Source organism: Carica papaya, chromosome 6 (assembly GCF_054855325.1).
Source record: "Carica papaya isolate Zhongbai chromosome 6, ASM5485532v1, whole genome shotgun sequence".
In the NCBI taxonomy this organism is placed as follows: Eukaryota; Viridiplantae; Streptophyta; class Magnoliopsida; order Brassicales; family Caricaceae; genus Carica; species Carica papaya.
The window spans coordinates 8,445,221-8,460,309 of NC_142314.1; the positions used below are offsets into that span (position 1 = coordinate 8,445,221).

Genomic DNA, 15,089 nt, shown 5'->3' on the forward strand with positions numbered 1-15,089 from the left:
ACCTAACTTTTTTTTTGAGTAAATTCATACATTTACTAATAAAGTGATATATAAATACTAATCACAACCCAAAAGAACTAATCTCCAGACAAGAACACATAGGAGAATGCATCTCGATTTGAACTCACGATCTTTTTTAGAGAAAGAAACGTACTAACGGTTCAGTTAAGTAGTGGTTAGTATAAAAGCATTTAACTTGAATTAAAAATAAAATTAATTTAAAATTAGAACATCATTTTCATTTAATCTCCAATATATTTGTATTATACTCTATTATTATATTTCAATAGAATTTAAATTTGAACTATGCACAACTTAAATATATTTTCGAAGTAAAAAAACAATAAAATGGAGTCTGTACCAAAAATTTTTAGGTGATTACAGCTAGGTAACACCAAGTGCGATTCTCTGTGCATGATTCAATTTAGAAACTGTCCAGTTTCTTTTTTTTTCCTCTAGTTATTATTCATTTAAAATGGCAAGTCATTGTCAAAGACAACAATGAAATGAGGCTTAAGCACTGCAAAGATGCATGATACTGGGGCAACCTGCTGATAACGTTGGCTCATAGAACTGAAACATGTCACGTTGAAGGACATGTGAAAATTACTTCTTGAATATCGGTCTTTGTAATTATCACCAAGAGGTAGGCTTTCTACTTCATGAACAAAATGGATTTCTAACTATTCTAACTGAGTGAATTTGTGAGACAAAATAAAATCTTTGTATGAAAGACTCACTTGAAAAATTATGAGCTACTTGATAAGATAAGTGACTTATATCCCCTATAAATTATTCCTCTTCGATAAGAGAAAATGAATCATTTGAAAATTTCAGGGTAAATTTTAGCATTCTACAATAAAAGCTAACATCAGAAGGAATTATGAAAGAATAATTAGGAACTTCGAAAGAATATGAAGACAAAAAGTTGATAATCCATTAAGTTTACTAAAGAAAACTATTAGTGTGTTATATACAAATTTTTGGGAACTAACAGATGAGTAACTGCTGGCTACTCTGTTCTTGATGCAGAAAACATGAGACTGCACATCTATTACTAGCAATATACACTAGAAGTGCTTTCTCTAAATTTCTATTAAGACGTTTTTGAATCAAAGAAACTATATACTCCATGAAAACTCCATCACAAGGCAATATGATTGGTCCTTCGCTTGGGAGACCAAATTCCTCCTTAGACATCTTGAAGAGTTCTCTAATTATGGGATTGTTGAGAAACGCTATTGGAAAAACAAAACGCCTTTCATCAGCTGTGTAAACAACAATATGTCCCTTATCTGCCAGAGATGGTGCCTTGCTACTGTCTTGTTTTGCGCCTTTACTGGTTCTTGGGAGCGAAATTCTTTTCCTCTTGAGGGCGGCTACTCTATGCCACTTCTTGGCCATTTTGATTAGTTTCTTTATGCTGATCATTCTTTCGAAAGCAAGTGAGCTTAGAAAAGAAATAGGTGAAATTCTTCTTTTTTGAATAATGGAATATGATTGTTAATTTGATGCAGAATGCAACGGTGCTGGATGAGTTATATACCACTAGACCATTGAAATAGTTTTTTTCATGTGGGGTGACCTTTTAAGGGGTTAATGGGAACACAGCCATATGATATGTGATTATAGGACATGGACAATTTTGTGAGAGGTCATATAACATTGGATAGATTTACATTTGTGGCTGTGCATCCATGAGTTCCTCACCCCACATGGACCACTATGTTTAGATATTGAGAGGATATGATTCAATGGTGCAATGTTTGGCTAGTTGTAAAATCAATGAGGATATTGTAGAAGAGCACAAACCTGGAATTAATGGCCTCCTGCAGGAGGTTTAGCAATGCATTAGGGCCCTGGAAACTAATCAAAATCTTCTTCTATCTGTAAAATAATTCAGATACAGATGGATCAATTATGTAGAAAAACAGGCCAACCATATTGTATAACAAGACATAGTCAGACTTCTTTAGCTTGCTACCCACCACCTATACATGAGTCAGAACCCTTTAAGACAAATGAATCATAATGTTCTTTAACCATAATCGCACTCTTGATAATTGAATGGGAGATAGAGGCTACAAGAATTTTAGACCTAGTGATATCTATTTAGAAATTATAGCTACATTAAGGAAAGCATTGGTTTTAGCCACATAAATTTCTTTTTCTTAGCTAGTTACTGCTGAACATGTTGGGACCAAGATGCTATGTCTTGCACATGCCTAGATCTGCCAAATCTTTTTCACTCATTTTTGACATGTTGAATCTTCTAAGATATTGAAACAGTTATATAATATGGTATATTTTATATAAAAGGAAGATAAGTGGTATATTATGCGTATCCAATCATCTGTGCCTTTGTTTTGTGGTCCTTAGAAACAGTGGTAAAAACATATGCCACATGGTTTTGTATACATGATTCCCCTCAAAGTGTAACCCACATGAAAAGAAGTGTCTCACTGGGCTTGTGTTATATAACTCATCCAATCCCATTGCATTCCGCATCAGTCAGTAATCCCAATTTTCCAGTACTCTAGAAAGAAGTTATCCACCTCTTTCTTTTTCAGGTTCATTTTCTCAAGACAAAATGATCAGCTCAAAGAAACTCATCAAGATGGCGAAGAAGTGGCAGCACCTAGCAGCCCTTAAGAGGAAAAGAATTTCACTGCCAGGAGCCAGCAGAAGAGCAGATCAAGGCACACCATCATTGGCAGATAAGGGCCACTTTATTGTCTATACAGTAGATGAAAGGCGCTTTGCCTTCCCGGTCACATATCTCAACAATCCGCTTATCATCCGTCTCTTTGAAATGTCAAAGGAAGAGTTTGGCCTCACATGTGATGGACCGATTAGATTACCTTGTGATGCAGTCTTCATGGAGTATGTAATCTCTTTGATAAAGAGAAATGCAACAAAAGATATTGAGACTGCACTGCTTATGTCCATGACTGCTGCTCACTGCTTACCAATTTCACATCTGCATCATGAGCCGAGCAACTGTCAGTCACTAATTTGTGGCTTTTGAAGAATCTTTTTGTTGACAGATTATACTGCTGTAGATTGATACTAATTGATTAACCAATTCTAATTCAAAGTGAAGAATCCCAAGTTTTCTTCATTAATTCTTTGCTTTTATTTATTGTCTGAAGAGAAATTGTGGCCATAAGCATCTAATAAAACGGTTATGTGAAAAATAATTTCAAATTTATTACCTACTAAAGTTCTTATCTTTGAACTAATGATCATGTTAAAAATAGTTTACGTATTAACATCTCACAAGAATTTCTTGATGTCTAGGACACAAGTAACAGTGACCAAACAAATGTTTAGGTCGAGTTCAGATTATTGCACTGTGTCCATTAATTCCATATATTCCTAATATAAGACATGGATGCCACAAACATCTCTAGTCTGATCTTTAATATACTCATAAGGACCAAAAATCATAATTGCAAATTATAATCAAACACTTATAAAGTTGAAGACTGTGCTAGTGTGAAAACATTCAGCTAGCATGTATTTTGAGATCATATCATAAATCACAATTAAAGGTCATAAACCTGACACGTGCTTCGATACTACTAAATTGTAATGCCCCGAACCCAACTGGATAATGTTACAACACTTTGTTTCAAATAATAAATAAATTCTTCAAAATAAAATTACACTTGTTCTCTTATCTCTCCCTTCTTAAACTCTGTTTTCTTAGTCCTTCTTGGAGCTCCACTAACTCGATTGCTGAATTACCTTGAATTTGTTTACTCTTACTTCTACCTCCACCTTATACAGTTTCTAAAATAGTAAAAATCTGATGGAGAAAATGGAACAAAAGTGTGGCACACGTGGAGAATTTTATTAAAGCTAAAAATCATACTCTCTGGCTGTCTAACAGAGGCGAAATTATTTTCTTCTAATGCTCATGAAATCCACACATTGGAAAATTATGGCATCTTTTTACTTGGCAGGACAGTATCCTCCGTAAATATTAAATAATCCGGGAAACACAAGACGTCCAGAAATTTCTGAGAGAAGTAAAAAAAGTTGAGACAAGAAAGGCTGGCATAACAGTGTCTATCCACAAATTTTCTGTTTATACAGTCAAGGTATTCATTTCATTCTCAATGACTATAATGACCTATGAACTTATTTGAAAGAAGCACACAAGCTACTGAGGCAGCCTGTTGATAATGTTAGGTACATAGAATTGCAACATGTCAAATGGGATGAAATGGGGAAATCAATTCTTGTAATTGGTCTTTGTACCTAACATCAAGAGGTGGTGAGCAGGTGGATGGGTGGCGGCGGCTAATGTTTGCACTATATGAAGTGGCCAGAAAGACGTGGAAAACAATGAGAGAGGAAAGGAAACAGGAGATGGCAGCGTCAAAGCAGGCAAGGAAGGTTTTGGAGGGCAGTGAGATGGAGCCGACACCGCTGTGTTGTCCGATCTGCAGATTGGAATTACGGGCAGAAACATAGTTTTGCAGAAGTGGGCAATAGGCTTTTTCTCCTTTCGCTTTCATGGTAGCAAGTAGATACATCAATTACAAGAAGTAAAGCCATAGCTTGATTGGTTTTGTAAATGAAAATTGAAATATCTATCTTGCTGCTTTGAATGCGAAAGGAGAAAAAGAAAGGAAGCGAATTTATGTTACCACATCTAGAAATCTGCTTGAGGCCATAGAAAGCTTCTTTCTTTTTTTTTTTTTAAAGAAAAATTTCATCTATTTACAAATGTGAGGGGATCCATACTTGTATATAAAATATTTACATGTCAAGTAAAATATCTATCAAATCCCCTAAATCATTATAAGAAAAAAGAAAATGACCCAGAATTCAAAAATCTAAGATCCAAAATCATGTATTCTCGAATTTATTAAAATTAACCTCTGTACTCTCAAAAGTTCTCTTATTTCTATGCTTCCAAATTACCCAAAATGTGGCCAAATGAATAAAATTTGAAGAACTCTTATCTTTGATGAAATTTCCTTTTGTTCCTAAATCGCATCCCTTATAGAACCAGCCATCACCCAATTAATTCCTTGGAGGCTGAAGGCTCAACCAGTATGCAAACGCACACCATTTTCACCAGTAGTCTTTCCCTCCTGAAATCAACTTGTCTAGAATTAGAATATACTCTCCAACTGCCTCTTAAACGAAAAAAAGGCACACAGCAAAATTTTAATCTTCTAAATATGCCTTGATGGTATCTCTATACAGCTTTCGTCTTTCATAGCCAAATGAAAGAAGAAATACTTTGCATAGAAAATTCCTCTAGAGTTAAGCCTCAAATAGGATAATCCTCAGCCGTTGGGAATACATTTGAATAGAGCCAGGAGAAAAGATTCATATTCATTGAATCCCCAATCACTAAGGTTCCTTGAAAACTCCACAATCCACGTGCCATTCCTGATGATCCATGGAAAGACTCCTAGACTGCAACCTCCATATGGCTGAGTGGTAGCAAATATCCGGGGTAAATTGAAGTATGAGACTGTGTAAAGCTTTATGTAATTTGCACACATAATCTGGATGCTTAGGATCTTCAAAACCACATAGCTGGCACTTACTGACATCTTCTTTAGGTAGCAATCCTAGAACGCAATTTTTACCATCAAGTTCATGAATGTGCCACAGAAAAGAGACAGAAGGAGAAAATTATCTGAACGTAGACTGGCTTGACCACCAGTCTGTAAATTTCATCTAATCAACCCCGTCCGTTGCGTCAATAACCGTGCCTTACGATGTTCAAGCATGCCATCAGATTTTGTTTAACTCAGTACACCCACTTAGAGCCAACAGCGTTCATTCCAGGAAGAGAACCTAAGGACTAGGTGCTGCTTTCTGGGAGGGCGTTTATACACAACTGTTATTGCATGCTTCCTAGCAGAGTGTTTGTTGGCTACCGTGGAACGGTAGGAGATAAAGATTAGGCTGATAACTCACTAGGACAGTCACAAGAAGGTTGGGAATTATATTTGGCTTCAAGGCTAATTTTCGTATTTTAATATTTGATATGTGTGGTCGGAACATTCATGGAAAAAAAAGAACTTAGTAATTAGCAATTCCATACTGTGGGCGGATGAGAGTCTAAAAATACAAAAACAGTAAAACATGAATAATACTCTTTGAAAGCAGTATGCAGACTCATGGATTATTTGATCTTGTTTATTTATTTATTTATTTATTTATGGGCCACAGAATGTCATTCCTTAGTTAAGCTTCAAGTCCCTTGGGGATAAACCCCAGATCAAACAATCCACGGGTCTGCATATTGTTTTCAAAGAGTATATCCATGTTTTATATCTCTATCAATCGAGTAACTCCATAATTTAGACCTTCAGACACATTCATACAAGCATTATGATCCCAAAGGAATTCCAAATCAATTCCTCGTTATTAGGACATTTTGCTTACAAGAAGCACAATTCAAATCAATTGCCAGACAGTACAAATTTATACTCATTACCAGGTATAAATCATGAAGAAATAGTGAGTAGAATTTACCCCTATGCGCTTCGCAACGCTGACATCCCGCCGCCGCTTCCAATATGCTTCCGGTCCTCGACTGCAAACTCATCCCTTCCGTCCTTTTTTTTCCTCTCTGCCATTTCACTTCCTAATTCCCTTTTTCTGTTGTTCTTTCCTTTTTCCTCCACCATCGCTCACCCTTCTCGGCCTCGCTTTTCCTTCTTCTCAGGCCCCTTGTCTCTCTTCTCTCTCTGTTTTTTTAATGGAGGGACAATGAGGGGAAAAAAGGACCTTTTAGGAATTTGCGAGACAAGCAAAAACTTTCATCATAAGAACAGCCGGTATAAAAATGCCTTTACCCAAAGATCGCATGGGATGAGCTGGAAAATTACTTGTTGTATTTGATATTTTTAAGGGCTAGTTTTTCCTTTTTGATGTATAGCACCAAATTTCAACTGGGTAGTTTTTCTTTTTTGATGTATAGCACCAAGTTTCAACTTTTTTCATGACCTTTAGATAAAGTTTGGCTTGAAAAACTATAAAATCTTTTAACAAATAATTAAGCCTGCTCTATAACAGCATAGAAATGAATTTAAAGTCCTAGTATCAACATTCCGTAACAGAAAGCTATCCAACATCACAATAATTTTAAGAGAAATAATTGCCAGAAGTAACAAAACATGATGATGAAGTTGATTTATCCATTAAATCTGTTAATTGGTGAACATCTATCTGTATATCAGATATAAAATTGTTTCTGTATAAATTTGGAAACTAACAGACAAATAACAGCTGACTACTCTGTCGTTGATGTAAAGAAATTGACAGCGCACATCTGTTACTAGTAATCGACACTAGCGGTGCTTTCTCAGAATTTATATCAACACTTCGTTGAATCAAGGAAACTACATACTTCATGAAGGCTGCATCACAAGGCAATGTTATTGGTCCATCACTTGGTAGACCAAATTCTTCCTCGGACATCTTGAAGAGTTCTCTAATAATGGGATTGTTTAGATATGCTATAGGGAAGACCAAACGTTGTCCGTCAACTGTGTAAACAACAAAATTGCCTTTATCTGCCACTGACTTTCCATTTTTGGCAGTTTGGTTTGCATCTCCACTTGCTCTTGGCAGTGAAACTCTTTTCCTCTTGAGGGCTGCTACTCGCTGCCACTTCCTCGCCATCTTGATGAGCTTTTTTGTGCTGATCATTTTTCTCTAAAGCAACTGAGCCTAGAAAAGAAAATGGTGAATTTCTTGCTTGTTGAGTTGTGAAATGTGATGGTTGATCTGATGCAGAATGCAAGGGAGTTAGATGAGTTATATATTACTAGACCATCGAGACAGTTATTTTCATGTGGGTTACCCTTTGAGAGTTGTTTGGGAATACAGCCATGTGATTATTTGACATGGACTATTTCTTGATAGGTTACAATGTTGGATAATTTTACATTTGTGGTTGTGCATCTGGCCCAACATGTTTAAACACTAAGAGGGTATATTTTATTGGTGGACTGTTTGGCTGTTAGAAAAATAAAAAAGATACTAAATAACCAAAATCCCGGAAATTAAGCTTTCCGGCACAGGTGGTTTAACAATGTATAGGCCCCAGCAACTTATCCCAAAGGTCCTCTATCTGTAAAAGAATTCAGATAAAGATGGATCGATGACATTGAAAAACAGGTAACATGATGGAAATAAACAGATATTAATAATAACAATAATGGAATGGGAGCTAACTGGGTCTGTGTGTGGCCAACAAGCTCCTTGGACCTTGCAATCTGATAGTTGGGAAATATGGGAACCAGCGGATGTTGCCAATCCAAATGGAGACTCAGGTGGGTAAACCTTTTGATTTCTGTTGAGAAATATTTAAAATGGCTTGCTTTTAGCCACAGATAAATTTTTTTTTTTCTAGTTAATGCAGAACATGTTGGGGCCAAGATGCGATGTTCTGCACATGCCTAGATCTCCCAAATCTTTCTCATCTTCCTTTCCAAACAGCACCTTCTTGAACCAGTCACAGATTTGCGTCACTTAAAGAAGATAAATTATTGACATAAATATATATGTGTACATATAGAGAAGATAAGTTCTTGACATAGATGTATATGTGTAGACATATAATCACTTAAGCTTTTGTTCCTATGGTCCTCAAAACTTTAGGGAGATTATTTTCTATTAGTCGCTGGCTTGGGGACCCTCCAATCTATAACTACTCACATGCTTGTGTATGCAAGAACTTCAAAGTGTAACCATTTAGCTAAATAGTGGTTAGTACAAAAGTATCTAACTTGAATTAAACATAAAACTTATTTAGAATTGGAACATTATTTTCGTTTAGTCTCTAACATACTTGTATCTTACTTCAATTCTTATATTTCAATAGAATTAAAATTTGAACTATTCACAACCTTAATACATTATCAAAGTAAAAAGACAACAAAATGGAGTCTCCACCGAAATGTTTTAGGCAATTACAGCTAGGGTAACACCATGTGCAATTCTATGTTGATTAAATTTAGACATTATCCGGTTTCTTTTTTTCTCTCTAGTTTTGATTCATTTTATATGGCAAGCCATTATCAAAGACAGCAATGAAATGAGGCTGAAGCACTGCAAAGATGCATGATACTAGGCAGCCTGCAGATAATGTTGGCTCATGGAATTGAAACAGGTCACGTTGATGGACATGGGAAAATTTGTTGTCTGAGTATTGGTCTTCGTAATTATCACAGAGAGGTACTTTTTCTACTTCGTGAATAACATAGATTTCTAACTTATTCTTAGAGAATTTGCATGACAGAACTTTGGAAAAAGTCTGGCTTGAAAAATTACGAGCTATTGATCAGAGAAGTGACTTATCTCCCCTATAAATTATTCTTGTTAGATATGAATCAGTTGAAAATTCACGTGCAAATGTCAGCATTCTACAACACAAGCTAACATCAGAAGGAATTCTGAAAGAATAATTGGAAACTTCAAAAGAATATGAAGATAGAAAGTTCATTATCCATTAAGTTTACTAAGAAAAATTATCATTGTATCATATACAAATTTTTGGTTTAAGTTCGAGAACTAACAGACAAGTAACTGCTGTCTATTCTGCTCTTGATGCAGAAAACACGACATTGTGCATCTATTACTAGCAATTGACACTAAGAGTGCTTTCTCCAAATTTCTATCAAGACGCTTTTGAATCAAAGAAACTATATACTCCATGAAGACTGCATCGCAAGGCAATACGATTGTCCTTCGCTTGGTAGACCAAATTCTTTCTCAGACATCTTATTGAGTTCTGTAATGATAGGATTGTTGAGAAATGCTATTGGGAAAAAAAAAAGTCTTTCATCAGCTATGTAAACAACAATATGGCCCTTATCTGCCACAGATGGTGCATTGCCAGTTTCTTGTTTTGTGCCTTGACTAGCTCTTGGGAGTGAAATTCTTTTCCTCTTTAGAGCTGCTACTCTGTGCCACTTCTTTGCCATCTTCATTAGTTTCTTTGTGCTGATCATCTTTTCTAGAGGAACTGAGCCAAAAAAAGAAAGAGGTGAAACTATTCTTTTTTGAATAATGGAATGTGATTGTCCATCTAATGCAGAATGCAACGGTGTGGGATGATTTATATACCGCCAGACCATTGAAACAGTTATTTTCATGTGGGGTGACCTTTTGAGGGGTTAATGGGTACACAGTCATGTGATATGTGATTATATGAAGTGGACAAATTTGTGAAAGGTCATATAATATTGGATAACTTACATTTGTGGTTGTGCATCCATGAGCTCCTCACCCCACATGGACCACTATGATTACATACTGAGAGAATATGATTCAAAGGTGCAGTGTTTGGCTAGTTGGACAATCAATAAGGAAACTGTATAGGAACACAAACCTGGAATTAATGGCCTACTGCAGGAGGTGTAGCAATGCATTAGGGCCCGGAAACTTATCTCAATGTTCTTCCATCAGTAAAATAATTCAAATACAGATGTATCAATGTTGTAGAAAAACATGCCAGCCATATTGTTTAACTGTTAGCAGTTGAGTTTTTTCTTGAACAGTGACTGCTGAAGTCAGAAAGTTATGATTGTTTTTTCCGTACTTTGCTTTAGTTAGTAAGCGGCAGTTGAAAGGAATGGTGAACCATGTTTTGTAGCAAGAAAATCAGCAACTCTTGCTTGTTTTGGTTAACAAAATGATGTGTATTAGGTGATGATTTTGCTGACAGCTTATATTTGCTGTAGCAAAATATCTTCCTCTGAAAATGGTACATATATGTAAGGCTGATGAATTACAAAATGCAGATTTCACATTTCCACAAGTTGTCTCCTACTCTGCTGTATTTTCTTCTGCATTTACCTCTGCATTTTTTTTCTGCTCTCTTTTTTCTCACTGCAGACTCCACACATGCTGATTTAAATTTCTGCATTTTCCTTTCTCTGTTTTTTGTAATTACAAACACAAAAACAACAAGCTTTTGCCTCTATCAATGGTATCAGAGTAGTATTCGTTAAGGGTCTTAAGTTGTGAGTAATTCAAATGGCTTCAAATGTTAACTTGCCAGCTCTACCAGTATTTACAGGGGAGAATTATGATTATCGGGTAGTGAGAATGGAAGCCTATCTTCTTGCTTATGATTTGTGGAGCACTGTGGAGGAGGAGTATGTAAGAGTTCCATTACCTGATAATCCCACCTTACCACAGATTAGGCAAGACACAAAAGGGTCCTTGAGGATTTTCAAATCTTTTTCAATTCTTCATTCTACAGTGTCTGATGACATATTCCTAAGGCTGGTAGCCTTTCAAGACAGCCAAGAAAGCTTGAGATTATTTGAGGGAAAAATATTCTGGGAGTGCTAAAGTGAGAAGAGTAAGATTGTTGACTCTGAAAAGAGAGTTTGAGTTGTTGAGAATGCAGGAGGGAGAAAGTATTAAATAGTCTACAAGAGTTATGAATCTTGTTAATCAAATAAAGCTGCTTAGAGAAGAAAAAAGGAAAATCAATCCTCAACAAGTAAAGGAAAGCAGCCACAGATTCAGAAGATTCACCAGAAAAGGAAAGTGTCCTCCTTGTGGAAGTTGTGGTAAATTCAATCATCCTGAGAGAGTAAGTGATGGAAGCACGTACAATGCAAGATTTGCAAAAAGCATGATCATTCAGAGATTGTGTGCTGGAAGAGAAAAAATTAAGCATCACAGAAAAAGAACAGCAGCAACTACTTCAGCAACAGGAAGTCTATTTAGCTGAGAACCATGAACAGCAGTCTTTTCATAATGACTGAGGCATCTTGTGTGAGTGGAAGTGATTTCTGGTATGTGGACAATGGGTGCACAAGCCATATGGCCAAGGATTGTATGTTATTTAGTAACTTGGATGTTAATTGTAGAACTAAAGTGAAACTTGACAATGGAGCAGTTGTGGAAGCTCAAGGAAAAGACTCAATACCAATTCAAACTAAGAGGTATCAAACTCATAATTGATATGCTCTTTATTCCTGGTTTAGAGTAAAATTTGATGAATGTTACTCAAATGCAAAACAAGAATTATTTTATTTTGTTCAAAAATGATTAGTATTTTATTTATGATTTTGCAAATATGCTAGTAGTAAAGATTAAGAAAAATGAGAATAAATATGTGCTTGGTATGAAATATGCAAATCAATATGTTTTTATTATCAATGATGATTTGATTTGCTTGTGGAACAAAAGATTTACTCACGACGATGTTGACTCTTTGAAGTTTATGCAAAAGAGTAGGGATGTGCTTGTTGATGAATCAACATTTTGAAATTGGGATAAGAAATGAATTGAAGCAAAGAAGCTTATAAAAGATGCAGCTGTCGCAACTTAAAGATTCTAAAGTGTTCTTATTGAAAAGGTTTAACTTGATTTTGCAGAATTTGATGATCCAACTGCAAATACACTAGACATAAAAATCAAGTTTGTAACGCTCGGAAAATATGGAAAAAAAAAATTGATTATTTTATTTTAAATATTTTAATTAGGTTTAAAAAAAAAAAAAAAAAACAAACAAACGCCACGTCAGCAGCCACGTCAGCAGACCCAGTCAGCAGTCCTGGCCAACCAGGACCTGCCACGTGGCAAAACCACGTCGACCGGGGACGGGTCATGTTGGCGATCCGCGTACGCGCGATCGGACAGCCCAGATCAAGCGTGCGCACGGACGGCCCAGATGCAATCGCACGAACGGCCCAGATTCAATCAAAAACGGACGGATCAGATTAAATCAAAATGGACGGCTGAGATCAAAAGGCAAAAGGGTATAAATAGAACCCCCACACCTGACCACAAAAACCCTAGCCGCCTGCCCTCGCCGGAGAAGACGAACCAGACGCCGGAGACGCCGGCCGCCGCCACCCGCCGCCGCACCGGGGAGATTTTCGACCGCCGATCGAGGTAAATTTCATACCTCCGACTCGTTTTTCCACGCTGATTTCCCCTGTGGCCAAATCGGAGCCAAAATCCCGGCCAAACGGCCGGAAAACACGGCCGAAACCCAACGGCGCCGCCGCGCCCCTCCTCGGTTTTTGCCTCCGATGAGGCCCTTCCCGGCCTCCGTTTGATGCAATTTTTATATCACCGTGATCACCATTCTTTTCTCTACAGGTTGATCGGAGCCGAATTACCAAAACATGAACCTCACCGGAGAGCCGCCGCACCCGAGAGCACCGCCGCTGGTAAGCTTCGGTTTTTCGTAATTTTTTGGCCCCCCGAGGGCCCTAGGGTTGTTTTATCGCAAGGACCGATGCAAGTGTGACCGAATTCGGCCGAACACGGCCAAACTGAGGCGAATCGCTGCTGCTTGCGGCGGCGCCGTCGCCGGAGCACGACGGAGCTGCCGTGTCGGAATTGCGATATTGGCCAAAAAGGGGCCCTGGGCCTAATTTGGGATTTTTTGGAACACGTGCAGGTACCAGTAGTGCGTTTCAGTTCTCCGGAAAAAATTCAGGAAAAATTTGGGACAGCCTGTAGGCGCACTGTGAAGCCGTGTTCGGACTCCGAAACGAGTAAGGACCCCTCACTCTATTTCCTATCACGGTATTAAAGTTCAATAATGATAAAACGGTATTTCTTGAATCAAGGAATGTGTGAAATTGCTTAAGGTCGCTAATGGAGCCCGAGTCTAGTGTGTTTGTCGGTTAACTGTTAATTGGCCTATTTTACAGTTTCAAATGCAGTATGAGGTTTGATGTTTTCATTTTATAGTTTCGTGTGCATATTTTACTGTTTTATTGATTATGGATTGAATGACTGAGATACTGATGCTGTATGTTGCCTGTTTGGCATAAATTACTGTTTTGTTTGTTTGTATGTGAATTGATGATGCTGACTGAGGGAAAGGAGAATGAAAGATTATGTAAATTGGTAATTGTATAATGTGGTCAGCCTGACTAGATATCCTGGGAAATGGTGGACGGATCGGGTCCGTAGGGAACCCTACCGAGATTGTGGTCTCTCATACCGGACGGGGTATGAAGACCTTATGTGTTTTGGCGCCCATACCGGACGGGGTATGGGGACGACTCGTTTCACCCTCATACCGGACGGGGAAATGGGGTTTATAGTTTTGGCGCCCATACCGGACGGGGTATGGGGACGGATCTGGAATCTGATTTCAAGTGTTAAGGGTTAACGGGTAGCGGGACCCCTATGGATCCCCATGGATACTAGTGGGCTGGTAAATGAGGAAAAATATGTTGTGTAATGATTGAATTACAAAAGGCGTGATAAGTATTATGTTATACAGTTTATATGATTTCATGATGATGATAATGTTATTGCTTTCGTATACTGTTTTATGAATTTCACCGAGGTAAGTGGATGGTAAAGGTTTTATTATTGATAAAAGAATTTGTGGTAAATTATGCTCCATTGGTCTTTTTGTGTTTTCTACCCACCTTTACCTCCGTGACGGTGAGATATCGTGATGTTTTTACTAGGTTAGTGTAATTCATTCCTTATTTAATCATTTCAGATCAGGAAGACATTGTTCCCGAGCCCGTTCCGCAGGAAGACGACGAAGGGGACGCCTAAAGACTCCATAGTCATATTCATAACTTTTACTTTCGAGTTTCTCTTTTAGTTAGTTTGATCTTTTATATTTTGAGCACGTTTTTTGTTTTAATGTAAGGGATGTTAATCGAAATTTTGACTTCGCTTCCGCATTTGATATTTTTAATACACATTTCATTTGGAATTTCCGGGGCCGTTTCAAAGTTATTGGTAGATGATTATGAAACGTGCAATTTGGTCATCATTGAACCAACAAACTATGAAGAGTCTACGACGTACAAGGAGTGACAACTTGCCATGCATGAGGAGATTTTCATTAAACAACCTCAGGGGTTTATAGTTGATGGAAAAACTGACATGGTATACAAGTTGAAGAAGGTCTTATATGGCCTCAAGCAGGCATCTAGGGTCTGGTATACAAGGATTGATTCACATATGATTAATCTTGGTTTTCTAAGAAGTGAGACTGAGTCAACTCTTTATGTGAAGAATTATCAAGATAAAGAGCAGCTCATTGTCTCGATTTATGTTGATGATTTGCTCATTAATGGTGGAAATCATCAACTGGTGCA

At 37.4% G+C, this 15,089-nt stretch overlaps 1 long non-coding RNA gene and 1 pseudogene across 1 annotated transcript; both read right to left on the reverse strand.

The window, feature by feature from the left end:
- Nucleotides 1-915: 915 nt before the first annotated feature.
- LOC110819001 (uncharacterized) lies at nt 916-7,250 on the reverse strand. The gene is made up of 2 exons (XR_002540592.2): nt 6,511-7,250; nt 916-2,980 (listed from the first exon to the last, which is right to left on the reverse strand). It is a non-coding gene; the product is annotated as an uncharacterized LOC110819001 (long non-coding RNA).
- On the reverse strand, nt 7,249-7,662 carry LOC148253279 (auxin-responsive protein SAUR67 pseudogene; annotated as a pseudogene).
- Between the last annotated feature and the right edge of the window lie 7,427 nt (nt 7,663-15,089).